Genomic DNA, 26,424 nt, shown 5'->3' on the forward strand with positions numbered 1-26,424 from the left:
AAGTTAGGACTGTAATAGCTGTATGTTCCCTACATTTTTGATTGAGAGAAATATCTCCAGAGCAGAGCTTAGAACTTGGGTTTCTCCACGGTATTTGGTTGTTGTTGTTGACTATTTGTTGACTGTAGTGGTAGTTAGTTCATAGTTATGACCATGAAAAGATGGAAGCAAGACATGGTTTGTAAGAAGACATCAAGACCAGATGATATAATTGGAAAGAATATGAGCATGCAAGCCTGTGCTGCTGTTTCAGACCTGAAGAAGAACTTGTGTGTCCCAAACCATAGTTTTTTGTTTTTTACCCAGATGTATTACTTGTTTAATGCAAAACATTATTACGTCTTCTAAATTGTGTCCTGCTTGGTGATTATAAAGTAGCTTATGGTGGGTACTCTTCTTATGTGGCTTCCTTAAGTAAGGTGAGATGGATCCAGGTTTACCTACATCCGTAGCTGCAGGAGTATTTTACACTGGAGGTAGGAGGGGGATACAGGCAGGAAGCTATGCAGATGCTTGAAGAGGTCAGGTGCTAAACATGCAGAGGCATTGTTAGTAGAGACAGCCAAGGACCACTGAAATCTGTACCTCAGTGTGTCGCAGGTGAGACAGCTATATGTATTGGTCTTACGTGCCGTGTGACTGAATATCAACAGCAAGTAAGAGACTACAAAAGCCCTCTCTGCATGGGCCAAGTAATGTTACTCTTTTCATCAAGCCACTTTAACTGAGACGAAATGCCTTGTTTAATGCTTCTGTAAATAATGCTCAGCCTCCTGAAGGTTACAAGGATGTTTGGTGTTTCTGATGTGGATGCTAAGGAGGGATTCAGCTGTATTGTTTGAAATTACTGGTCCTAGCAGGTTAAGCCAGACTGCTCTTGACTTGCCACATGCAGAGGCTATGAGAGACAATGCCAGAGGCTGTGAAATGACAAAATATTAATGGCTGGGAAGAGGGAATCAGAGACCTATTGAAAGAGAGAAAGTGCATATATGGAAAAGACATAGTGGAAAAAGGCAGTGATGCAGAATTCCATGGAGACTCTTACTGTTGTACAGAAGTGTGAAGTGGAAGGGAAGGTCAGTAAATATGAAAGAGAGTTTTCTTGGTTAGTGTTTTCCTTTGTAGAGGAGGAAGGAGAGAAAGGGAAGTGCTTATTTGCTTGATGAGTCTCATCTGAAAGTCTGCAGATAAAGGAGAAAGTAGAGTTTTGTATGGTTAAAGGCAGAGCAGCAGGTATTCCAAGTCATTTGTTGAGGGTCATGAAGATGCATCCAAAACAAGTGAATTTAGTGGTTTATAGTGCCAAACATAAATACAAACAAGGAAGATCATTATGTCAAATGAACTGTGGTTCTTAATGCAAAATGATTGCACCAATGCCAACTGAATTTCATGTTGAAAGACTGATTATAAGCTACATGCCTCCAGATGAAAGCAGAACAGAAATCACTGCTCTGTACTTAACCTTAGAAGGAGGAAGGGATAACTGCAGTGAATATGTGTGGAGAATTTTCAGACTATGAAAATAAAAGAAGGAAATGTATGAGATGGAAGTGTGATATAACTGATATTTGAAAAGACAGGGTTATTCTGGTTCTTGTATTTCATAATTTGATGTGTGTCTTTTGAATATCCCTTCATTTAAGCCATTAGAATAGTAGCCACAGAAGGTATGAAGCGTCTAAGGTGGTGATCGGGAAAAAAAGTATGCTCTCGGCCCTGTAGCTTTTTTCAGTTATTTTATTTGTTTTTCTAGGGTGTCAGCAGTAAATCATTAGCTGCCATGTTGTAGAGGTTCGGGGGAACTTTAGATGTTCAGTATTTCTCCAGATGAATGTTGATACTCTTTCCAGCTCTATGTGCCTCATTGTTTCTAGCAAGTATGATTAGATTTAAGAAATAGTTATGTGAAATTTATTTAGCTATTGTTTGAGTAATAGTGAGGGCTCAGAGCATCTTGGAGCTCTGCAGTAGCTCCAAAGGAACAGCACTAGCATCAACAACATCCGTCTTCAGAACTGTTGACTCTTACCTCAGGTTATATTGACTTTTCGAAGCAGGATGATGAAAGAGGTCAGAGATGACCTTAGTCATAGATAAAGAGAAATATCAATTCAAATAGAAAATAAGTTTCTCCTTATTTACTTTTAGCCCTTAATGTCTGTGAATCTTGACTATAAGACAGTTCTCTATCCAGGCACAAGAGCTGCAAGATGTTAAAGATTTCTGGACTGAGTACTTGAATTCTGTATCAGTGAATACCGGTAATCTGGAATAGCTGTTTCTGTTGGAGGAAGTACCGAGACTTTGTTTACAGCACTATGACAAGATATGTTTTGTGTCGATGCTGAAATGAGAGAGTTAGTGCATACAGGAGGTGTCTCCTCCTTTGATGCAGAATCGGTTCTTTGTATCTTCCAATATATGTTGTCAGTAAACGATCCCTGTCACAGGCTGCCCTGTGATGTTAGATCCAGTGGGCAAACATCAGGCCTCTTTTTGAAGAAGAGAAAAGGGTGAGGGAAGAAAACTGATAATGGAATGTACAAGACCGAGGAGGGTCTTCCTCACCAAATATAGGGAACTAACTATTCTGAACTTCTGTATTAGACTATTACTTGGTCCAGACTCAAATACGCACCCAGTGCAACTTGAAAATAAATTCACAGAACAGCAATATAATATACTGGGCATATGTAAATGGTGAAGTTATTGAGAGAACAGGAAATATTGCACCTAACAGGAAAGATTAATGTGGCAAATGGATTCTTGTGGAAAATGCCCAGTTTTAATATACTCAAAAAAATTAAAAATCTGAGATACTGGCAAGCATCCTCTCTCTAGTTAGCAAACTGCAGAAGCATGTCTGTGCAAAATGAGAGCTGTTTGGCTGGCCAGTTTTCTGAACTGAAAAATTAAAGGCATTGTATGACTGAATATTGACACAGTCAGGAAAATCACTCACAACATAAGGAGTTCCAAACAGAGAGGCTACCGTTGGGATCACCATATGTAAATGAGAGCATAGAAGTGGTGAACAGCAATTGGCCCTATTTACAAAAAAGATGACTTTCCTACAAACATAAGAACTGCTACCATTCTCTAGGCTTGCTGGAGGCAACCATGTTGTTCCTAGCTTGGTAACAGTTAATGACAGTCCCCAATTTATTAGTGTTGAGTTTTTGCAGTTTGATTAAATAACAGGGACAAGATTTAGGAATCTGATCTTAATTGCATCATTATAAGTGTTTGTTACGTGTGGTGGGGTGAGATGGAGGTGGAAGTGGAGAGCGGGGAGGGGGAACATCTCTTTATTACTGAGCTAAAGTATTTTGAACTGAACCAATCATCAGACTAAAGGGAGAGGGCTAGGGGAAGAACAAGTCCTTGGGGAGTGATAAGCAGAAAAGAGATGAGCTACAGGAAGGCTGAGGACCTAAGGAGGGTAGCTTTTTGTCTGGGGCTGATGTGGGCAATAGCAGACTGGGGTCTTCCTAGTGAATCTGAGAATCGGTTAGGTACCCACTTGCCAACAGGCTAGTTAGAAGAATAACACATTTTGACAAAAATATGGATGGCAAAGCGCAGATACATTAACAGAAAACCAGGGAATGGGCAAATAAGTTTGCACCTCTCGGAAGATATGAACTATTCCGAGCTGCTGTTGTGGCAGTGCCACGGTACCAGCCTTTCTTCACCATATGGGCAATGCTGAAAATAGGTATTGACAGGTTTTGTAATTCACAGCTGAAGAGCTGTGGCTCAGGGCAGCCTAGGTGCCTGTGGGGTACTTGTGTGTTGCTTTGGTTTAGGAACAGCTGTTTGGCGAGAGCTGTGCCTGCGCATGGAATCACAGAATCACAGAAGGTTGAGGTTGGAAGGGACCTCTGGAGATCATCTAGTCCAACCCCCGTGCTCAAGCAGGGTTGGCTAGACCACATTACCCAGGATTGTGTCCAGACAGTTTTTGAGTATCTCCAAGGAAGGAGACTCCACAACCTCTCTGGGTAACCTGTTCCAGTGCTCTGTCACCCTCACAGTAAAGAGGTTTTGCCTCATGTTCAGATGGAAATTCCTGTGTTTCTGTTTGTGCCTGTTGCCTCTCGTCCTGTTGCTGGGCACCATAGAAAACAGTCTGGCCCCAGCCTCTCTATACCCTCCATCCAGATACTTATACATATTGATAAGATCGCCCCTCGGTCTTCTCTTCTCTAGGCTGAATAGTCCCAGCTCTCTCAGCCTTTCCTCATAAGAGAGATGCCCTTAATCATCTTATTAGCCCTTCGCTAGATCTAGTCTAACCCTTCATCCCCTGCCTCTGTCCCACTACCTGCAGAGACCTGCAGAAAGGAGCCGGGTGCTCACAGAGGCGTGCAGGGGATGCTGCCTTAACAGAGAGGTTTTCCGACGCTAGAATGGAGGTGTCATAGGAATAGCCAGAAAAACTGTGATATAGAGAAGAGTAAGTGCATTAATCTTAGATTTACTAAAAACATAAACAGTGAAGTTTTCACTGGAGGGTATCTACTAAAGGAAATAAACCACTGAATGTCAAAATTTAAGACAGTCATTTGAGGACCTTTTGAAAAAAATGGTTTAAAAATTCAGGAAGAAATTTGGTCCTTTAATTAAAAATCAACAGGGATATTGCACAGGGTAGTTTCACTTTCACTACAAGTGGATATTCAGTATTGTAACTAGCAGCTTTTGCATGAGGAGTGTGTTCTTTTCAATCCATGTGTCCTGAATGTCATTGCAGCTAAAGTAAATAAAGTTATTACTTCATATTTTCATCAGATTGTTTGGATTTGTAACAGTGAAAAATCTTTTGGTTTGCAGCCACTTTGGGTGCCTTGTTTACTTGTGGAGTTCCTGGCTTCTTTTCTTAGATACTAAATCTAACTTTCTTCAGGGTTTTCAGAGAGCTGGTACTTAAAAAGTTATCAATAATCTAGGTGACTGTACATGTACAGATTGCAGATTTTCATGGTTTATTGTTATGACTGAGTTTCAAGTTAAAAGATGCTGGATCTTGTCGTCTTCTGACATACCATAAAACTTGAACTGAGATTTTTTTCCTGTTCATCAGCAGTAATACAAATGCAGCAGGTAAATTGAGGCCCCCACTCATAAATGTGCAACTGCATTGTCTTAAAAAATTTAGATGATAAGGAATAGAATAGAGGCCCGTGGTGTGTTGTCTGTTTTGTTGCTTCTTTTAATTTCATTTTTTAAGATACTAAATAACGTTAATTGGAGGAAGAAAAAAATCCTGCCAAGCCAGGACAATACAGAAACTCCATCATTGTTATCCTGTCTGAGTATAATCTTTCGAAGAAACTATTGATTCAAGCTTACAGTTGCATTCTTTATAACATTTATAATTTCCTTCTGTTTTGTTGCCAGCTTTTCCCCCTTAATTAGTCTCTTTGTGTATAATTTCTGTCTCCCTTTCTGTGGTGTTGTTACACTGTTCTTTCTTGTTTGGGGTTTGAAGTCTAACCAGGTAACTGGGCAACAGCCTTCTCCAAACTCACCTAACCCTTCTTTTGTGACCTCTCTTGCCATTCTCCAGTATAAATTAATGATGCAGTCATATGCAGAAGAGGATTAAGACAGGGGACTGTGGCAGCATGGACAGGGGTTTTCCATTTCCATCTCTGGTATGGAGTGTTTGTATGATTTTGGGAAATTCTCTTGACATTCTTGATTCTGTTTTTCTGATTCAAATGTTGATGATGAAACTTGCAGGAGAATACTGCTGTCATATGGGTACTAAAATTGAAGATTATGTTGGACTAACTTCAGACAATTCAGATGTGGTTTAGAGATGTGGAATTGTTTCAGCTTGTTTACTGGAACAGATAAGTTAGTTCTGAAAATTTACCTGCAGGGTCTGAAGTTAGGTACCCAAAATGCATGCCTGCTTTTGAAACAGTTCAGCTATTTGTATTAGTTTTCATATGATGTGGATATATTTGTAAATAAAAGTAATATATTTTCAAGAAGTATTCTTTGTAGATTATGATCCATAAAAATTCTTGTGTAATAATTGTCCCCAGCTGCATACTTACCCTTAACATCTGTGAGTGAACCAAGAGGCAACCAAAGAAATGATTAGTCTTATTTCCTTTGCCTTTCTCAGTCAGACGCATAAAGCTTGGTTTAATGCCAAATGAGATAGTGGTTATCCTCTTCCAGAAAGTGCACCCTTCATTACCATCTGTACAAATTATAAGTGATATGAGATGTACCTAATGTCATCTCAATTTCAAGAAGTATGAGTTTTGACTGGATAATAGTTTCAAACAGATGAAAGCATCAGCAGTAGTTTACTGGATTTTGATCCTACAGTATATCATGAAGGTGTCCTTAGGTGATTTGGATTTTAACTCTTGCAAGTTGCAGCATAGCAGTGATTAGAAGTTCAAACCTCAGAAGGGCTGACTTTGGGGAGTATATAGTTTCTGTAAGTGATTTTGCTGAAAGGAGGTAAGGAAGAACAATTTTGATCTTTGTTTTTAGATTAAAATATGAGAACATTTACAGTATTTATGCGTGTTTAGTGCATCAGTACTCTGTTTTGGAATTAGAAAAGTAAAGCGTAAAACTTTTTCTTTCTATCTTTATATTGAGCTATATTGGAATTCCAGTACTTTAAAATGGATTATTGCTGTTCAGTAAGTCTTTGCAGAAAGTATATGAATGCTATGATCAGCCTGTTTGCCAAGATCTTTCACACATTTTGTTATGATTAAATCAATACCAAAATAACACTTCGATTTTGCTAACAGCAATGCCTGACCAAAAAGGCCATGGAGAATAACACAGAGTATATGGGTGGTCCCTTGTAAGAGGAGTTGGTCTCCTCAGAAGGAGTAATCGTTTGGGTCTGTCCAAAGACTCAGTGACTGTAAATTGTTTAATCTGCTTGGAGAGCATAAAAGCTATTCAGTTACGTTAATCAGCAGTTTTGCATCATGAGAGTTGAGATCTGCTTTCCTTGTTTTCTTAGAGATTATTGTCCATAAATATATCAAAAATGTTTCATATTCAAATGATTTATTTTAGTCTTTTGCAACTGTCCTTCCCCTACTGTGCTCTTTTCTGTTTCTGCACTATAAGTGTATATTGGAGTGTGTGTGTGTATATATACATACATATACTTACAAAAATAAAAATACAGTCTTGTGTGTAAATGTGTTTCAGCTGTCCTTTATTTGATTGTCACTATCGTGTGGTTTCCTTTATGTTTATACCATTTCAGTACAATTGGTGGTACCACAGTAAAAAGGAGTAAGTAACAGTGATGGTTCATCAGTCTCACTGGCTACCTGTGCTTCTCTTGGCTGCCTCCTGACTCTCCTTTCTGCTCAGGAGGCAGCTCTTTGCATCTAATCTCTGTCCATGTTGATCAGATTGTCTCTGTCCAGCTACCTGAGGTGCATCAAGTTAAGTTTTCTCTAACCTTTTAAAACCATTTACAAGCCTTTCTTAGATTTCTTCTCAGTTTTTTTCCCCCTCTTTTCATTACACCCTTCTTTTCTCCCATTTCACCTTACTTGTTGATTCCCCTCTGTGCCAGTGCATTCAGCCTGAAGAATACGTAAATACAAATCTGTGTTACCATTGCTCAAACTTCTTATTTTACAAGGAGATAGCTTTTTTCCTTATTGTGGGGTAAGTTTCTTCTGGTCTCTCTGTACACCTTTACTGTGCTTGTCTTTGTGAGCCCTCCTGGGCAAGGAATCCATTTGGAACAGGACTTAATGATGGGTGTTTTAAAAAAAGAAAAAGAAAAAAAAAACCACCCAACCCATCATAACAAGCAGAAACATATCTGAAGATTCCCACATTTGGGGTGAGGAGGGGAAGATGAGAGGACTGAGGAGAGACTTGGTCATTCTAAAAAAAGAAAAGGGGGGGAGCAGGGAACTGAGGGAGAAAAATGTGAAAAAATAATCCATAATAAGTCAGGAGAATTAATCAAGCATAAGGAGGAGGGAGTAGCTGCCTGTCAGAGGCAGCCGATGGACCAAGTAGCGGGAGCAGGGAAAAGGGGCCTTGGTGAGAAGAGCGTTAGTAACTTCAGTGGTCGCAGAGCAGGCTGAAGCTGTAGCTGCAGAGGATGAGGTAGCAGAGGAAGCCGTGAGGAAGGAGGCACAGGCTGCACCCTCAGAGCTTGCCCGAAAGGGGAGGGAGAAGATGGCATGGCAGCAGGAGAGGCGGAGGTCACTGAGGTATGGATTTTGCTTTCCGGATTTGCTGAAAGCAGCGAGTTAGCAAGTGGGAGAGCACAGCCGCCGTGAACGTGGCAGCTGCTGTGCGTTCAGTGGAGGGCTTGCACAAGGCTCAGTGCTGTAGCTCGCTTTGTAGCGGGAAGGACTTTGAGCCAGGAGGTAGGGATTAGTCACGGGCTCTGCCCCTAGCTCGGTGGGCAGTGGAGATTTTTGGGTGGTTGTGTCATGCGAAGGGCAGCGCTCCTAGTGCAGCACTGCAGTGCAGTAGCGGCAGCGCGAGCTGGGCAGGCAAGGGAAATCACATCCTCAACTGATAAATCAAAAACAAGAAAAAGGCAGTGTTAACAGTTTAATGGCAGCCAGGAGGTTTTTACAGAGGTCTCAAAAGTTTATGACATTGTTGATAATAACATGCAAATCCTCACGCTTAACAAAGCTTTAGTAGGCTATCAAGTAACATTAGCTAGTGACACAGTGCTTAATTCTTATGTCATAATATATGTTACTGAATAAGAAATGTAAAAAGTAGGCTTCTTTTTTAAGTCTCATTTTTGGCTGAAAATGCCGTTAAAGAGGTTAAATGTTTGGCTTTTGTCTGTCTTATTGCTTGTGTAACAATACCTTCAGGCAAGACCGACTTGTCTAGGTCTCATTCCGTGGTTAAAGCATTTTCTGTAATTTGCTGTAATGATTTGGTCTTTGTGATTCTGTGTTGCTGGTATTTTGTATGTTTATGAACTCCTGGAGTACTGGAAGGGAGCTCCTGTGTGGCCACACTTGAAACAAAGCTTTCTAATTGCAGTCTGATTTACTCAGCGGCTGGTGCACTGAAATCAAATCCTGATACCTAAAGGGTAAAAAGAAAATCAGTTGCAAACTGTTTTTAGAGAAAACATCACAGATCAAGAATTTCCTCAAGGAACCCTGAATAGGATTTGGTACTTCCGTAAATCTCTGAGGGAGGGAGAGAGAATGGGTAGGAGAGAGGGGAGGTGCTACTGGAAGTGCAAAGACCAGCATAAATTTCAGAGATCACTTATTTCTCACTTACAGTGACTGAAAGATTTGTTTTCAGATACATGATTTGAAAATGGGGCAAAAAAAAATCCCTAAAATTGCTTGGATAGTCTTAATAGTGAAGCTTGTCCTGGGTAGATCATAAATCTACTGTTTCTCTCTGACTTTTACCTAAACTCTTCTGTACAGTTCTGTTGTCTTATGTGTGTGTGTAACTCCAGTGGGAGGGCCTCATTTTATTGAGGCACTTAAAAGTTCTGATTTGAACTTTTCTCGAAAACATGACCTCCAGCATCTCAGACATGAGCAGGCTCTAGCAGATATATATCTTATTTGGCAATTGTCTCTGTTCAGCAGTAACAAAAGTAGCAAGGTACTAAAGAGCTTTTAATGCTCACTTTGAGTAAGTTGATAAAATGTGATTGGAAAAAAGCCAGAGGAGATTAATCAAGCACAGTTTGTTAAAGGTACTGGAGCAAATCATGTTAGTTTGAGTGTTGCCTGTCAGCCTCTTCATGCTGTCTTCTACTCGGAAAACAATGTGCTTCTGCCACGCTGCAGCGAAGTAGAACTACTTTGTGATCAAATGGTGTCTTTTTCTCCTTTACTCTGTGCAGTCTCCAGTGATCTTCAGTCTCGGCTCTTCATGATCCTGTTATATTGTTTTTCTGCAATGTTTCACAGAAATTTCACATTGACAACAAGGATCAATCAGAAGAGCTCTCATCCCCCAGCACTTCTGTGCAGTCTGCAATAAGGTGTGGTGGCATTGTCAGATGATCCTACACAGTGCTCTGAGCTTATAACCATCAAAAAAGGAGAAGTTAAGTGCCAAGCACACTTTCCCAGGAAACCATCAAAACTCTTGTTTTGTTTTATTTAATTTTGACTTGAAGAATGTGCCTTAGATGTAAATATTAAAAATCCATTCATTGATGGTCCTTGTCCCGTGTTCATATCCCTCTTTTTTTCCCCCAGGGATTTAAAGTCTCAAATATTTTTGTGCAAATGGCATTTTCTCTAGATTGCTTCCTTCCAAATACCAGGCAGTTCTGTAAACTTGCAGATTCTGCTAGGATGGAATTCACTTCCACGACTTTCAGTCATCATAGTTAGGCATCTAGTTTAACCTCGTTTTCTAGATTCCATCATCAGCAGTGATAAAAGACAGGTATCTCCAAAAGGCATTTCCTCCCACCAGTCACAGAAATGAATCTTAGAAGAGCGTAAATTGCTATCTGGAGGTGGTTGTCTTTTCTCATTGATTACACAGGGAACCTGGGCAATTAACTTTAGTTAAAAGTAAGTGTCTAGAAAGCTAATGTTAAGTGAGCTGAAATCCACCCTTAGGTACAATCCACCCTAGGCAAAAGCTGAATAGCAGGGGTAACCTTTTCCTGCATTATCCCTTGGTTCTTGGTGTATGTTAAATTAAAAAAACCAAAAGAGTGTCATATTCCTGTGGTGTCTGAGGTATCTGCAAGGCAAGGACTGAGTCAAGGATAAAGGTTTTTTCAAGACTTTATTTTAATAATATGCAGTGGATGGTTATCAGATCAGTTCAGGCACTGAGATGGTGGCATGTGAACATGTCTATATAAACCTTCCCATTTATTGCCTTTTTCTTCCCTTTTGTCCTCATTTCCATTCCTTCTGCTGCATGTTTTAGTAGAGTTATTCAACTAAATAATTATATTTTTTCTTTCTTATTCTGAAATTGCCTATCCACTCCTTCCAGCTCATCTCTTTCTAAATCTAGTCTATTCCCTCACTTTTCCCCTCCACCCACCCATAAATTTATTCAGACTTTACTGGGAAAGGGATATGAAATAGTCATCTCCCTCTTCTCCTCCCCCTGAGAATTTTATCTGGCATGTTCATGAATTTCCCCTAGTCTCAAGAGCAATTCAGAAAGGATAGATTTCTTCTCCCATGTACAGCCAGTGTGAGGTGATTGCCAGAGCATTGTTCTTCTAAAAACTTACTTTTCTCTGTGGGTGGAAAAAAAAAAAGACAACTAAGACAAGCAGTGATTTAAAAAAAGGTTTTGTGTTCAGGCATCCCTGAATTACCCAGTAAGGTAATCCAGGACCAAGACAGCAATTGTGAGGATGGTCTGGGGACATGTGTGCTGGGCAGCAGCAAACTCGTATGTTAAAGTTCAGATGAAAAACGTAACTGAAATTTTCCCAGAGGTTGTGTAATAACGCCGTAGCCTGGCCCTTTCTCCATACAATACTGCAGGTTTTCAGCTGGGCTGTTACAGCCCAATGGCGTGCTAAAGTTTCCCTTGCTTAAGGGCTATGAGGTAATCTCTGAACCTCTGTTTCTAAGAAATAGATCTGTCCAACAGAAAATGGGAAGGAAGTGAATTTATTGATGATAATGCCCATCTGAAAGGACAGAAACTGGCTGGTACAAACCCGTGCAGACCTATTTGACCTACAGGCCTTGGCCATTACGCCTTTGTGGATTACTAGCCATGTTTCAAAGATCTCAGTGGTTTATGTCTTAAAGAAAGCATGACACTTCCTAAGATTTCATTTGTGTATGCATGTAAGTAACTGGAGAAAACAGGAATAGAAAGGGAATGGCTACCATACATGAAGGAGGGTACTTGTGCAAATACTGTTTCATCCAGAGAGACACTGTCATCCATTTGAGACTCCCAAGCTCTGTTTTCTTCAGTAGTGTCCTTTCTGGCAGAGACAGGGTTGTAACTCTGACAGCTAGCAGGGCAGCTGTAACTCTTCTTCGGTCACCCTCCATTTTGTTTGCACATTCTTTTTCATTTTTCTCCTTTTGCGGAGCTGGGTCTCCTACAGCTAGTTGGTTCATTGCTACTAGCCATCTTGTAGGTGGCTAAGAAAAGACAGATGACTGTTTTGAAGTTTATGGTTCACATGCAACTCCCATGAGGTGACTACATCACATGTCCAGAAGCAGGATTGTGGCACAGGGGTTTTGGGTTAATCTGAATGCACAGCTGTAGGAGGAGGCAAGCCAAAAGCCTGTGCTGAGGCTGACATTGCTGGATCACACTAGCACACAGCTCTGTGTCCAGCAGTGGAGACACAAGACCCCTGGAGATCTGTTGTTGTCTACCCCCCGCTCCTCCAAGGCATAAGGTATGTATTTTGTAGCTCTCAGACCACATGGAGATTTTGGTATGTAGTCTGTAGGTTTGGGAAGGTTGGCCAACCTGTCTTACTCCCTTCCCTCTCCTGAGTGCTTTTATTCTTTGCAGCTGTGTTGCTTCCCAGCTGCTGCCTCTCTGTCTGTATTCCCTGCTGTAGAAGGCTTGTAAACCTAACCACTGACCTCTCTTCTTTGCCAGAAGGTTGATGCCTCTCCAACAAAATATCTGTCCCCTCAGAAGTGCTTACTTTTTTCCCCATGTAATAGTTCTGTATTGTGTAGCACCAGCTGAAGTGTCAAACTGGGATTGTTTCACTGGCATCATTTGTACCACTGAACCATTTCAGCAGAGGGTGAGGAGGGCCATGACTGGTCAAAAATGACTCCTTAGTGGGCAGTTCCTAACACCTTCATATTATTTAACTGCCAGTATCCCCATGTGTGTATTTCTTTAGTGATAGTTTCTGTGTGATGTACAAAACTTGGTTCACCTTAGTTTTGTGGTGATACAATGCTACTCTGACAGCCCATGCAGAAGCATCTGTTTATAACTAAAATGCTGTTGTTAAAATCTGGTCCCCAAAGCAAGTGTGGCTTCACAGAAGTTGGTATTCTGTTCTTGTGTAAGGCAGGATCTTTAAGGTGGCTAGAGAAACCTGAATCATTCTGTTATGTTCTGGGCTATGGTCATCTTGAGTGTCAGTAGCACTTTTTCAGAAGTAACCTGCATTTACTAATACTGCTGAGGTATCAGCTTGGGATTAGTTTATTTTTGGAGCAGGACTCACAGATGTCCTGTCCTCCTTCTGTATATTCAGAGAAACAGTGCGATCTGAAAAGATTCACAGAAGTCACATAACAGCTATGTAAAAGACTCCTCTCGCAAAGGAACCCTAAAGCATTAGGGTAAGTGATGGATGTTTTGTTAAAAGTAGAAACGTCTCCTAAGAACCCTTTCTTGTGTAGGATTACCCATAAGAACAAATTGAGGTGGCAGTTCTGTTCAGCTGGGGTTATCCCTTTGCTACATGTACACCAGGTCCTTTGAAATACTAGAAGAGGATTTTTTCCAGAAAGTTCTTGGTATGTTGGAGTTTTACTGTGTCTAAAGGCTCCATCTGCTTTTGATTCACATACTGGATTATCTCCAGTTTGCAGTTCTCTCTGTGTTTGAGGGTCTTCCTATAGCTTTTTTGGTAATCTGTCTACTGAGAGTTTTCCTTCTCACACGGCAGCCTGTCTGCTTTCTGAGATTTAGTTTTGTCCGATATCTACAAATAGCTCGTCTGAGGTAGAAAGACCAACCGTTGGTCCCCTCTATTGTGGCTCTTACCAGAGTCTACAGCAACAGACTTGGGAAATGCCCCAAATCCTAGCCAGTCACACCCTGATGTGGCAGCTCTTAAGCTACTGATGTTGTGACTTTTATACTCTGCCATACTGGATATAACAGAGATGCAGGGGTATGCTGTTTGTGATGAAGACTATGTGATACTGATTATCCAAAACAGGTTTGTAATCAGGTCTTTTCTAATCACAGGATGTCTCACACCAGTGTCCAAGGCCTGAACTAGGGTTCGTTCTTTGATATATATTATTATATATGTATTATTACTTCATTATTTGAGAGGAGAATTCTTTTTCCTTAGGAGAATGTCTTAACATTTTGGATGAACTTTACAGGTGTGTCAGCCTCTGACTTTGAAGACAAATCACATTCTTCCTGTGTGGACCTAGGTCAGCTAGTCTGTTACTGTAGTTCACCTTTCTTTCTTGTTTGTCTGCTTGGAGTCAGGTTTTCTTTAGCTTTGGAGAGTTAAGAGAATGAGATTTTAGTCTTGTTTGAAGTCTTCCTCACTGTGGTCTGCATCTTCAAGGGCCAGCTTCCATGTTAATGGCACCGTAATAGTTTTCAGCAGACAGACAGCTTCCTCCATGGTTTCAGCTCAGTGCCAATCCATGATGGAGGTCTTAGAGAAACTGTTCAATAACCACTAGTTCAGTCGCTGTTATGTCTAGTCCTTCAACTTGAGATAGGATGGCAGAAACATTTTTGCTAGTTGGGGGGCTAGCACCAATAAGCTGCTTCTCTTCAAGCTGGTACTGGATCAGTGCACCTAGTCTGTGTAGCAAAATAAAAGAAAGAAACTGGCCGTCCAATCTTCTTAGTCCTACGTGCTTTGTACGACAAAAACGGTTTAAGGTTGCTTTTTGATAGGAAAGAGTACTTAGTCCTGTGCAGGCATGAGATAACAGTGACAAGGACGCTCTGTCATGTTTCTGTGATTATGACTGTGTCACACTCATTTCCCAGCTGCTCTTTGAACGCGCTCAGTTCCATATCTAGTTTTTGCCTTTATTTAAGAGCTTCTTACAGATGTAAGAATGATTTAGCTTCTCAGGCTTGCTTTCAGTAGTGCGTTCCTGTGTTCTTCACCCTAAGAAGCTCCTGCCTCCTCCTGTAGCCCTCTGCCAAGCACTTAGATTCCCCTCAGCTATGTTCCTTCCAGCTGCTGCCTCTCTGTCACCTGGCTTAACCCTCTGTCTAACTTTAAGGAATTGAAAACCTGTCCTCCCACCCCGCTTTGAGATCTGATGAGAGAGATCTTGGAGCCTGGCAATGACTTTGTCTCCTTCTTTCCCCTCCGTGGTGATCAAGAGCTGACTGGAAGATGGTCAGAGGAGACATTGCTTTCAAGGAGTGATTCTGTTGCTTTTTTTCTGTGGCTTGAGAGAGAGCAAGCTGTATCCAGTTGGGCTAATGGTAAGAGTAGATCAAAATACGCTAAGCTGACTATGTGTTTTCTGTTCATTTTTTCCTTTGCTTTTTTCATGCACAGATCTCCAAGGCAGTAAGAAAAATTTGTAACGCTCTAAAAAGAGATTTTGAAGTCTAAAGCAATCATGGATGCAAAACTTAGAACACTGTGTTCCCAAATGAAGGATGCAGACAGAAAGCTCCCACCCAGATGGGTTATACTCCTTTCCAGTGGCAGCAGGTAAACTTCAGAGAGTAAGCACCTAAAGATCGGATAGAAGATGGGAATTAGTGATGGGATTGGACTCCAGGTGTGTCCAAGTCCAATAAATATGTTCAACTTCCTCTTCCTAGTAAAATTGCTGTCTCCATTTGATGTAAGTTGAATTTTGGTCAGCCACCTGTAATAAAAATTTGTCTTAAAAATGGCCAAAGCATAAAGTGACAGAACAAAATGTGTTTGGAACTAATACTCTGTTCTGTCCATCCCCCTTCCTTCTTTTTGTGTATTTAATTCCCCATTTTTCTCCACAAGGCTCCGCCTTTGCAACTTTAGACAATCAACTGTAGAGAAGTAGGCTAGACTCCTGCATTGCAACAGTCCACAGACACTCAGTGCCTGCTGCTGAGGAAACGTGCTAGGAGCACGCTACTCCTGTGATATTTCTAGCAGGTGCCCATTTGGGGGAAAGCGGATTGGTCTTCCTACAACACCATAGAAGGGCCTTGTAATCTCTGTGTAAGACCTATGTACTAAGCATTTATGTTCTGTTGTAGTGACAGTTTTAGGAGGCCATCACAAATAAACAAGTGGTGTCTGTTCAAACCATTCATGTCTTTATTTTTGACTGGACATAAATTGTAAGTAACACTTCTGAAGGCCTTTCAGTCATTTTGACTTTGAATGAAAACCCGGCTCCTAAACCTAGCAGCTTTAGCAATGAGACTAAAGCTTCTGAAGATGATAGATGATTTTGAAAATGACCTATGAGGTACTCGGATGGTAAATTTAGTTTTCTCGCATAGATTCAGGTTAAACCTTTTTTCCTTATGAGACCTTCTTATATTGACACAGATGACTGCTGCAAGAATAGCAGTAGCAGTAGCTTTGTGTCTGCATCATGACCACACCTGGGCCCCATTTGAATTCCTACACAGATTACTTATGTTCTTAGTAATCTGATCATGAAAAGGTGTAGAGTGGTCATGGGCCAGAAACGGTGCAGCAAGAAAATGTGTTGACTGTGCCACCTGATCTGTAAGTGCAATTCCAGAATGCTCCTCTATGGTTCAATGTACAGAAATTGAATATTGCTGTCTTCCAAAATACCAGCTCTGCAGGCATGGGCATTTGTGATAAGGATACAGCTTTGGCAGTGTTTCTCTTCGGGCTATGTCCAGAAGTTGGGCTGCAAAGTTATGATGTATTACAGGCACTGTACTGTGTGCTGATTTGTGCATAAAGATTTAAAGCATCAATAAAATATCCCCAAGTTATGGTCTTGTCAGACCAAAGCTTACTGACACAGACTTTCTAATGAACTTCTTGGTATGCTTTAGAGAAGTTTATTTAGGTAGTAAGATGGATTTATGGAATATTTTGTACCATGTAACTGGTTGAATCTTCATCCCCTTAGTCTTCCAGTTGCATCAGAGGTACCTTGGAGACTTCCACTCTTTCAGTCATTTCTTAACTTCCCTATTGCGTTTCACTGTGCCCTATAGCTCTTTGCATCTCTTTTGTTGATATGCCTCTCCAGAGTCTTCCTGCAGTATGGCACATAGCCAGAATAACAGCAGTGTGAAATTGTTAGGTTTTCTTGTCAGTTTTAGGATTGTCCTCAGGTTTTCTGATCAGGAACGTTTTTGCTCTGAAGCAGTGTAGCAAGGTACAACAGCAGCACTGGGGCTGTTTTTGTCGTTTAGTGCCTCACTGTACATTTACTTGTATTTGGAAGGTTATCTTTGCAGTAATAAGGTTTAGATTTTCTTTTTTCTCAAAGGGAAGATTAGGTTCTGCAGAATAAGATGACACTCGTGAAGGCTTCCTACTCACCAGGCGTGGGTGGATGTGTGGATTTTTCAGATTGTGCTCAAAAGGGAGACTTTTTTTTCCTGTAGTCAGAATGAAAGTGAACATTCAGACTGGAGGGAGGTGCGGGGGGAGGAACAAAAAAACCCCTATCCTTTTCTACTCAGGAGCAGACAGTTATGCCAACTGGCCTATTTGAGAGAACCAGTGAAGTCATCGAGCCGGTTCTATTTTAATACACTGACACAGTGCACTGAGGCAGCTGGAGGTATAGGCATACAGAAAGCAAGCAAGAGAGGGCTTTTTTTTCTTTTTTTCCCCAGCAGCAGAAATTTTTCTTGATGATTGACAGCATCACTGTTTCAGCCCTGCTGAGGTTTTGGCATACAGAATGATTTGAAGGGGCTTGCATATGTCTCAGCATAAAGTGTTGAAGGGGCACCTATCTCCATTTGTTATCTAGAGAAGTCAGTCTCAGCCTCACATGCACATGGCTCTGTGTCAAGCTAGTCTGATGCCATTATTGTACAGAATGGGTTGCCATGGGTAAGTAAAATGGTGACTGTCAGGGGCTGCAGACAGAACCCTTTGTTTAAACAACAAAATGGAAATTTTTTGACAAAGTAAAGGTCAGAAATGCCAAGGCTGCCATTAACTGACTCAGTCCTGCAAGAGACTATAAGAAAAGTAGTACTACAAGAAGTAGGACACACATCATTTATAATTTATCAGTATATAGGAAAACACATTTAATGTCCTGCTGTGCAATAAATGTATCCACTACAGGATCACCAAAGAGTGCTAAGATGTTCTGTGGTTTTTTTTTTTGTTTGTTTGTTTAATTCACCTCTTCTCACCTAGTGAAAAGAGTAGGGTTTTTTATTCACTTAATTAACAGTTTTATCTTATGTGTTTGCATCTGCATGTTTAGAAGAGTGAATGATACATAATTTGCTCCTGGGGTTCTGCCTTGAGGTTTCCATGTTTGCTGTCACAGTGCATTTAAGAGTGTTCCCTGAACTTCATCTTGCAGGCATTTAATGAAAACAGTGTTATTTTTGAAACATGAAAATATGGTTAACCTTATGCTACCTGAGGAGCATTCTGGCAGGTCTGTAGCTGATTTTGAGAAGAGGTGGCCTGTTTTGTATGTAACTTCAGAAATGCTATCCCACTGCAATGTATAGTTAATAGGACTAGACAGAGTTGTAGCGTGAATGCATTCAGGGGTCATGACTGTGAAGGATGCCATGATTCAACCTGATTTAGCAGTGGGAACCTTGACAGGAAGTTGCCGTGTTTATAAGAAGTAGGGTAACCACAACTGCAAACAAACCTGAAAGATTCCACTGTAGCTTTCAGTATGAATTGCAGGCAAGTGTGCTGAAAGTTCATTTTTAAAAATTTAAATACCAGTAGGAGACAGTATGTAAAGGAGACAAATTCTGTCATAAAGTCTCCCAATAACAATAAAATTGCTGTGTTTCCACATCTGTCATAGTTGTTGTATGATCAAAGATCAAACCATTTCAAAGCACCAAATTAATTTTAATATGAAATTGATATTGGAGAGCAGTGAGGAAAGAGGAAGGCCGCTGTCATTTTGGTTGGTTTCACTGGAAATAGAGGGGATGAACTCCTTGCAATCTGCTTTTTGCTTCACTGGGTTAAAAGGCAAATCCTATCAGTATTTTTGCTGTATTACAGAAAGCAAGTTCTTCTGAAAAGGCTTTCTGATAATGATAGGCTGTATTAACCTGGTTCTGTTGAAATTGTGTCTTTTTTATCATTTGAATGTGAAACAAATACGTTTCAGTTGCAGCCTGGCTTGGAATTTAGATTGTGACTGACTGGTAAAGAGACTCTGAGGTTTACAGGAAGTTTTATTTTGTATGAGGGATATATTTTTCTCTTGATCTGAATGAAAGCCCGTGGAAGTTAAAAACCTCAGTCAAGATTGAATATATCCCCACTTGTGTCGCATTTGCCAGTGAAGATAGATTATATTTATGCATAAACCATCACATATGAACAGCTACTAGTCTTTGGCTATGATAACAAATGAGGCATGTGAGCCAGGATTTTTGGCTGACATATTTTAAGAAACAGAAAGCATCAGTCAATTTTGCCTTCTCAACGTGATTTCTATGAAAATAGTTTAAATTGCCAAAGATAAATTAAGAATTTTCAGCCAGACTTCCCCGTTGCAAATCTGCTTCTGTACAGAAACAGAGGCGTGAATTTGGCTTTAACCTGCTATGTTGGTTTTTATAAAAGCTTCTTATTAATCAGCTTCTAAAAAAAAAAAAAGTTTTATTTTCCTGTTCCATACTAGCTTTTTATTCTGCAGTATGTTAATCTTTTTATCCTTTTAGTCTTGGAAGTTTGTTTCTCCGGTGCTTCACAATGAATGCTAACAGGGATGCTGAACCTCTTTGGTACCAGGCTTAGTTCTACCTGTTGTTTAGTCCACGTTGTAGTGTAAGTACTATCTTTTATGAGGTTCCTGTGATTGTAGCTCTAATCTGGGCTTGACTTGATCCTCACAAGGTTCGGGCACCTGGCTTTTGTAGCCTGGGGGCCGCTGCCCTGTGCCTCTCCTCCCACCTTGCCTGTGGCACCCAGTCTTCCAGGGCTTGCCCAGCCTGCCCCAGACCTGTCCCCACCAGAGCTGTTGTAAGCCCCTCCTGGGAAGTCAGAAAAGAGCAGCATGAACAGACTGCCTTTTGCTAACTTGCCGCAAGCTCAGCTGATGAATTATATAAGCATCGTGCATGAAATCAGTGCAACTAGGCAAACATGGGGGCGGGGAGGGGGGAACCCTGTAAGATGCCATGTATTATAATTTGGTCTTTACTTGGCGGCTCTTACTTGGCATCTTGCATCGTTGGGAAATTTGATAAAACTTAGCAGACAGTTAATTCTGAGCCTGACTGATTTATTGGCTTCCTCAGAGGTCAGCAAAGTGCAGACTTGGGCTTGTTTTGGTCACTGCTACTATTGAATTACAAGCACAGCAAATAGATTGGCCAGATGATAAACTCTGCAGGTGAAGAGTAAAGAACAAAGAGCTTGAATCGGACTGGTTTGCACCTTTTCCCTCGGTTTGTAGCTGCGCAACTAGATTAGCTCCATTTTATAACCTACCTTGCTCTTGTGCAGCATTTACATGTAGCATGTCAAGATCCATGCTTACTTTGTTAAATTTAACAATTGCATTCATAAAATTTCTTCATAAGGGGGTGTTAACTTCCCTGCAGTCCCCAATCTCTTCATGTGTTTGTGGAGTGCATGGAATTCTGTTCTGTACAGCTTTTATGTGGCTTTATTTGGTGTACTGCATAAGAAGTTTCTTGGGATTAACATGCTTTAGAACCCCATCTTTCCCCTCTTTGATACCTGTGCTGTTGTGATCAGAGAAATTACTTGAGCTGGAGTCCTTCAGATAGAAAAAAAAGGCAGCTATTAGCAACACATTTTCCATAGGGAGCTTTGGACTTTGTAATCCTTGTTCTAAAATAGTCCAAATCTCTGTTTGCTTTAGGGCACAGTGCGAAACCCCTCTGTCCTCATGGTTTTTTGAACAGAAGAGATCACCGAGAACTGTACTTTGTATGATAAAAAGGGAATTTTGGAGCTTTAGTCTTTTAGGGAGTTTAGTAAAGAGTTTCTAGCTGCACTGTTGTATTTGTAAATTTAACAGGTAGAGGAAGTGCCTTGAAGCTTGGCAAGCGTGTTTTTCCTCCCCTCACCTCTGATATAGATCTGAAGCTGTTGGATTGGAAAAAATTGATATTGCAGACTTATGAAAATAAGTAGGGGGCTGTGAGATTATTATGAACTCTATTACAATAAATTAGTATTGTAATGTCCGTACAGAAGAATTAGAGTTCAGAGTGCAGTTTTATATCGACACCCACTCCTTCTAACAGCTATGAGAGTTTTTAGGTTTCTGAATTACATGCTTCCCAACCTTAAAAAATAAAAAAGCCTAGCTTTAAGAGAGTAGTAACAATTAAAATCAAGCCTCTTTAAAACATCTCAAGTTGGAAGCCTAAGTTCTGAGAAATCTCACCTTGTTTGAAAACCTGGTTGTCTGTCTTTTTATTTATTTATTTATTATTATTATTTTTTTTTAGCTATATAGCTTTAATGCCTTCTGCTTGGGTTTGTCTTCTTCTATTCTACTTGCATACAGATCTTGCACGTTCAGTACGTTGGTGTTTTTATCTGCGCCTTCCCTGTCAGATTAGGCCAACTGTGTTTTACTGGGCAATGGTACGCTGAACTTGCTGGCTCCTCAGGGTTTTTCCGAGGCAGGGAAATAGGAGGTATTGTTTTAGGCTGCACTGGAGAATTGTATTAATTAATTAGTTTGGATCAGAAGGATCCAAAGAAAGAAGAAGAAAATAACTGGACCCACAGATAGTTTTTTATATATCTTCAAAGTCATTCAGGGATATTTGGGTTTGGGCTCAGAAATACAGAGTTTATAAACAGACCAATGAGGACCACAATAGGACTTAAGCTGGAAGGCCAGAGTGACTCTCCTACCTGCACAGAAGTCTGAGAACAGAAATATGCCACATTTTAGAAGAGCCTACATATGATTAAAAAGAAAGGTGCAATTCATTTGCCAAATCAAGGAACAGGTGGCAGAAAGAAAGAATCACAGAAGGGTTGAGGTTGGAAGGGACCTCTGGAGATCATCTAGTTCAAACCCTGCTCAAGCAGGGTTGGCTAGAGCACATTACCCAGGATTTTGTCCAGACAGTTTTTGAATATCTCCAAGGAAGGAGACTCCACAGCCTCTCTGGGCAACCTGTTCCAGTGCTCTGTCACCCTCACAGTAAAGAGGTTTTGCCTCATGTTCAGATGGAAATTCCTGTGTTTCAGTTTGTGCCCATTGCCTCTCATTCTGTCGCTGGGCACTGCTGAAAAGAGTCTGACTCCATCATCTATACCCTCTCTTCAGATATTTATACTGCATTGATAAGATTCCCCCCTCAGTCTTTTCTCTAGGCTGAACAGTCCCAGCTCTCTCAGCCTTTCCTCATAGGAGAGATGCTCCAGTCCCTTCATCATCTTGATAGCCCTCTGCTGGACTTGCTGCAGTAGTTCCATGTCTCTCTTATATGGGGGAGCCCAGAACTGCACACGGTGCTCCAGATGTGGCTTCACGAGAGCTAAGTAGAGGCGGAGGAGTAGAGGAAGAAGTGCCAGTGGGGAAAGCTTTGGGATATGAGTGTAGTGCTATTGGAAGGCTTACCAGCACAGGCATTATATGAAATGTGATTTTTTAGGAAAAAAAAATTTAATGGAGCTTTGAAGGCTTTTTGGTGGTGATGGTGACATTCATGGTAGAGAAGGGGAAATTGGTTCTTAGTGTGGTTATCTTTTCTTTCTCCCCATGCTTCAGAATGGACAAAAAAATTGTAATCTCTGCCTCTTCCAAAACTATCCTAATCTGCAGGAATAGACCAGTCTTGGCAGATTTCATACTGAACGTTAGGAGCTTCAGAAAGTGATTCATCTGCAAGAGAGTTAGAATGGCAATACTTGTGATTCCTGTAGTCAAGGTTGCCTCATTTAACTAACTCCCTGTCATGAATCATGTTTCACACTTTCCTTTTTTTCAGTTTCTTCTGTTTTGAAGGCAGGGAGATTAAATTTAGTATTACATGGTGATCACAAATATCTGAAAGCTAAGTGTTTGGTTTGTAGTAGGGATAGCCTGTTAACATTTGTACTTTTTTAATTACATAAATTGAGTGAAAGACAAAATGAAATCCAAATAAACCCATCAGATGATGGTAAAACATGTTACAGCTCTGTTTTCTTGTTTGGGGCTGTCCCCTGCAGGCAGTTGTTGCAGCAAGAGAATTCTCCAGCATCTTTGTTGGCTCACAGATCATAAAGAGCGAGAATTTCTTAATATTTCAGGAAAGGAAAAAATAATGGGAACTGGGTAGAGAATTCCACGTGTAGTATGTGGAAATAATTTAAAAGCTCTGGATTACATTTCCAGATAGTCAATTTGTTATGGTCTTAGAATACTAATGAAGAAATAGAGGGCACTGCTTTTATTGTGAGAAAATGCTGAAATAAAAGGAGTATGTTTAGGACACTGTACCTTACAGCCTTTAGAAAAGTCTTGAGAAGCTGGATCTCCCTGAATATGTGTACTTTGAGTTAGTAGTCTTTTAGAAACTGACAACTGCGCACAGTGCTTGTTAATTTTTATATAGCAGAACATTTTGAATAAGAGGAGTTTTGTGTCCGTTTTCTCCTCCTCCTGTTTTGATTTCCTTGGTTTATTGCTACAGACAATCCCTCTTCTTAATGATTCTCAAACTTTTCTAGATCTTGCCACTCCATCTCTCTTCCCTGAGGTCATTCTCAAATCGTCCATGTTCTCATGACTGAGGATAAACAAATGTGCAGATGCATGTGGGAGATGAAAAGCAAAACGAAATAACCCCCAAACCCCCAAACGCTACAGTTCACATGTGGTTTTTCCTCGGAAGAACTTGAGAGAGACTAAGCTCTAGATGACAGATGTGAGTCATGTTTCTTTACATGCTTTTGGAAGATGCGCAGATACTGCAGAGCAAAGGACCTGTATAAAACAGGATTAATTCCATTTGTTTAAATATCCTTGTACCTTTCACATTTTCCTTTCTTTTATGGCTGGCAGACTCAAGATTGTTTTATAACTGTGTGATCTCTTTGCCTGCCTGGGGCAAAACGATTTAAATAAAGTAATAATTCATTCAGCCCTCCTTGAGAGACCTTTTTTTCTACTCTGGGAACACACACACACACACGCACCAGAATGTCACAAAAGCAGCTTTTCTCATAGTATGCTTGGTCTCTGCAACTGTGGGACTACCCTCACAAAATATTCACCCGAAATTTCTGTGACCAAGATTTGGCTTCTTAACGCCACATCATTTCTTGAAATTGGTTGTTCTGGCCACTGTATTCGTGAAGACAGTGAAATTTGTTTTGATTTTTGAACAGCTGAATTTTCAGCTGGAAGAAGACATCTGAAGTTGTATTTTTAATTCAGGACAAGCAATTGGAAGTCCGCTGATGCGTTTTTCTTTCTGTGGCAGACTTCTAGGAAGTTGAATCACTTAACTCTTCTGTGCCTGACTATCTACTTCAGTCATTTGAAATGTTAATGGTCTGGAAATTATTGCTTTAGAAATTAATTAAATTTGGAGGTACTTGCATGAAGATGGTCTTATGCAGGCTTCATATATATGTATGTGTATGTATATACACACACCTATACATATTTATATATTTAATGATGCAAATGCTGCACTTTTTTTTTTAAATTGTTTTAGCAATGAAAGGTACTATCCAGATGAGAAGAACTTTCAGTTTCTAAAATTAAAAACAGTCTCACAAGAACAACTTACTCTTGATATGTTTTATGTCCTGGCTTTCAGAATTCAACATACGTTAGCTGCTGTTCTTTTCATTCTCAGCCCTCATTAATGATTGCTGTACATGGACTGAGGCAGGGAGGTGGGGAACAAGGGTTAGTCAAGTAGTATGAAACCAGAAATCTGGTTTTAAAGCTTGTTGCGGTGTAGAAATAATTTTGGTCAGAACATAGTATATGCTCTGTTCTGCATATTGGGCAAAATAATAGGGTTAAAGCAACAAGCATCTCCAAACTCACTTTCAAGATATAGTTCCCTGTAGTTATATCTACACAGTAACAATAATAAAAAACTCGTATTTGACAACAAATATTGTAAAAGAGGTAGATTGTCTATATTTTTCCATATAAAGTCCTTATGAATAGTAGGGTAGGTGAATTTAAAATAAAGAAGAAAATGCAGGAAAAGGAATGAAGTGTAACGAAAGTTATATGGAGTTTTGACCTTTTAAGTAAGATGATTTAATCAAGAAAATTTGTAGCAAACCAGTATACATCAGTGTTGCAGCCATAAAGCAAATACTATTATACTATTTAAAATATTATAAATACTATTATAAATACTAATATTACTTATTATTTAAGTATTAAGCTTGCCAGTTGGGAAAAATATCTTGTCTACTGTAATCTAGGACTCTTAATGTTGTTATTTGTTGCTTGTGAAATTCTGCTCACGTAGGCCAAGTGACTTTCAGTCCCTCCAGATAGACAAGTAAAAATGGTATATAACTTTTTCATTACTGTTGCAGGAAGAAGCAGAGACCTCATTTTATTTGGGGGGGGAATTTCCATGTTTAAACTGCACGGCCATTACAGGTCAGATTAGGGTCAGGGCTTTGCAAATGACTTAACTCTCTGCCCAGCTGCACATCTTTTCCCTTTAGTCATGGTATTAGTGCGTGCCCTTACTCTGCCCCTCATTGTAGCCCTTGCTAGGTGTGCACTTGTGCTGCCAGAGATGCCACTCGCTGGTCTCTACATCTGCGCGATGCTGTTTGCTGTAGCAGGGGTCTGTGATTTGTGGAATGAAGAGGTGCTTTCAGTCCCAAATGGATGTGTTTTTGTGAAGATGGGTATGTGGAGGAAGCTGCTTCAGAGCCCAGAAGAGGCAGTGGTAGGGAGGGGATGGAGCCCATGGGAGTGACCAGCTTGTGCCTTGGTGGTCTGCCACCTGCATGCAGGTTGTCAACCCCAGTCTTTCTTTTTGAGGATAGCAATAGCTAGAACCATGAGATTTGCACTTGGTTCACCTTTTTGTGGTGGAATCAAGCTGCAGTAACTTTCATTTATACAAGATGATACTTGTTTTCAGTTCTTTCAAAGTGAAACTTCCGTATGTGAACAAAGAGTGTAAACTGCTACAAGTTTTTGGTTTTCAACAGCTTAAAAGCTAGTCTCAGAGATGTGGTTTTGGCCTAGTTGTTCCACTTAGATGTTAACTCTGAAACGGCATGATGATTAGATTATTGTGGCTTAAATCCTTACTATTGATCAGTCGACATGCAACACAGGCTGGAGTTTCTGCAGCTGATTCCTGATGTCCAGAAGTCTGGCGTCTGCAGCTGAACGAGTCGCTCTAGATGTGTCATGTTGCCAAAGAGAGAGATGCAGGCACTTCTAAGATCTTATTAGTCTGGTCTGTTTAGATGTCTACTTTAAGATGAGAGGAATCAGCCATAGAAGCGCCTCTTTTTCTCCCTTGGCAGTAAGGGGAACGTTGGGTGGCTGGTTCAGATGTGCTACTGCTGCGAGGTTGCGCTGTTCAGATGCCTGTGTTTGA

General features: G+C 40.5%; 1 protein-coding gene across 7 annotated transcripts in view; it reads left to right on the forward strand.

Moving 5' to 3' along the window:
• The window catches only part of KLF12 (KLF transcription factor 12), a 261,300-nt gene that overhangs the window by 18,509 nt on the left and 216,367 nt on the right, over nt 1–26,424 (forward strand). For 2 of the 7 annotated variants that reach the window (XM_064504759.1, XM_064504758.1), the window contains exon 2: nt 15,239–15,397. The exons of the other annotated variants lie outside the window; for them this stretch is intronic. The gene's annotated coding sequence lies outside the window, so the exon portion shown is untranslated. The remainder of the gene's footprint in view (nt 1–15,238; nt 15,398–26,424) is intronic. 7 annotated transcript variants of the gene reach the window in all.

The sequence above is a fragment of the Dromaius novaehollandiae genome, chromosome 1, assembly GCF_036370855.1.
Source record: "Dromaius novaehollandiae isolate bDroNov1 chromosome 1, bDroNov1.hap1, whole genome shotgun sequence".
NCBI lineage: Eukaryota > Metazoa > Chordata > Aves > Casuariiformes > Dromaiidae > Dromaius > Dromaius novaehollandiae.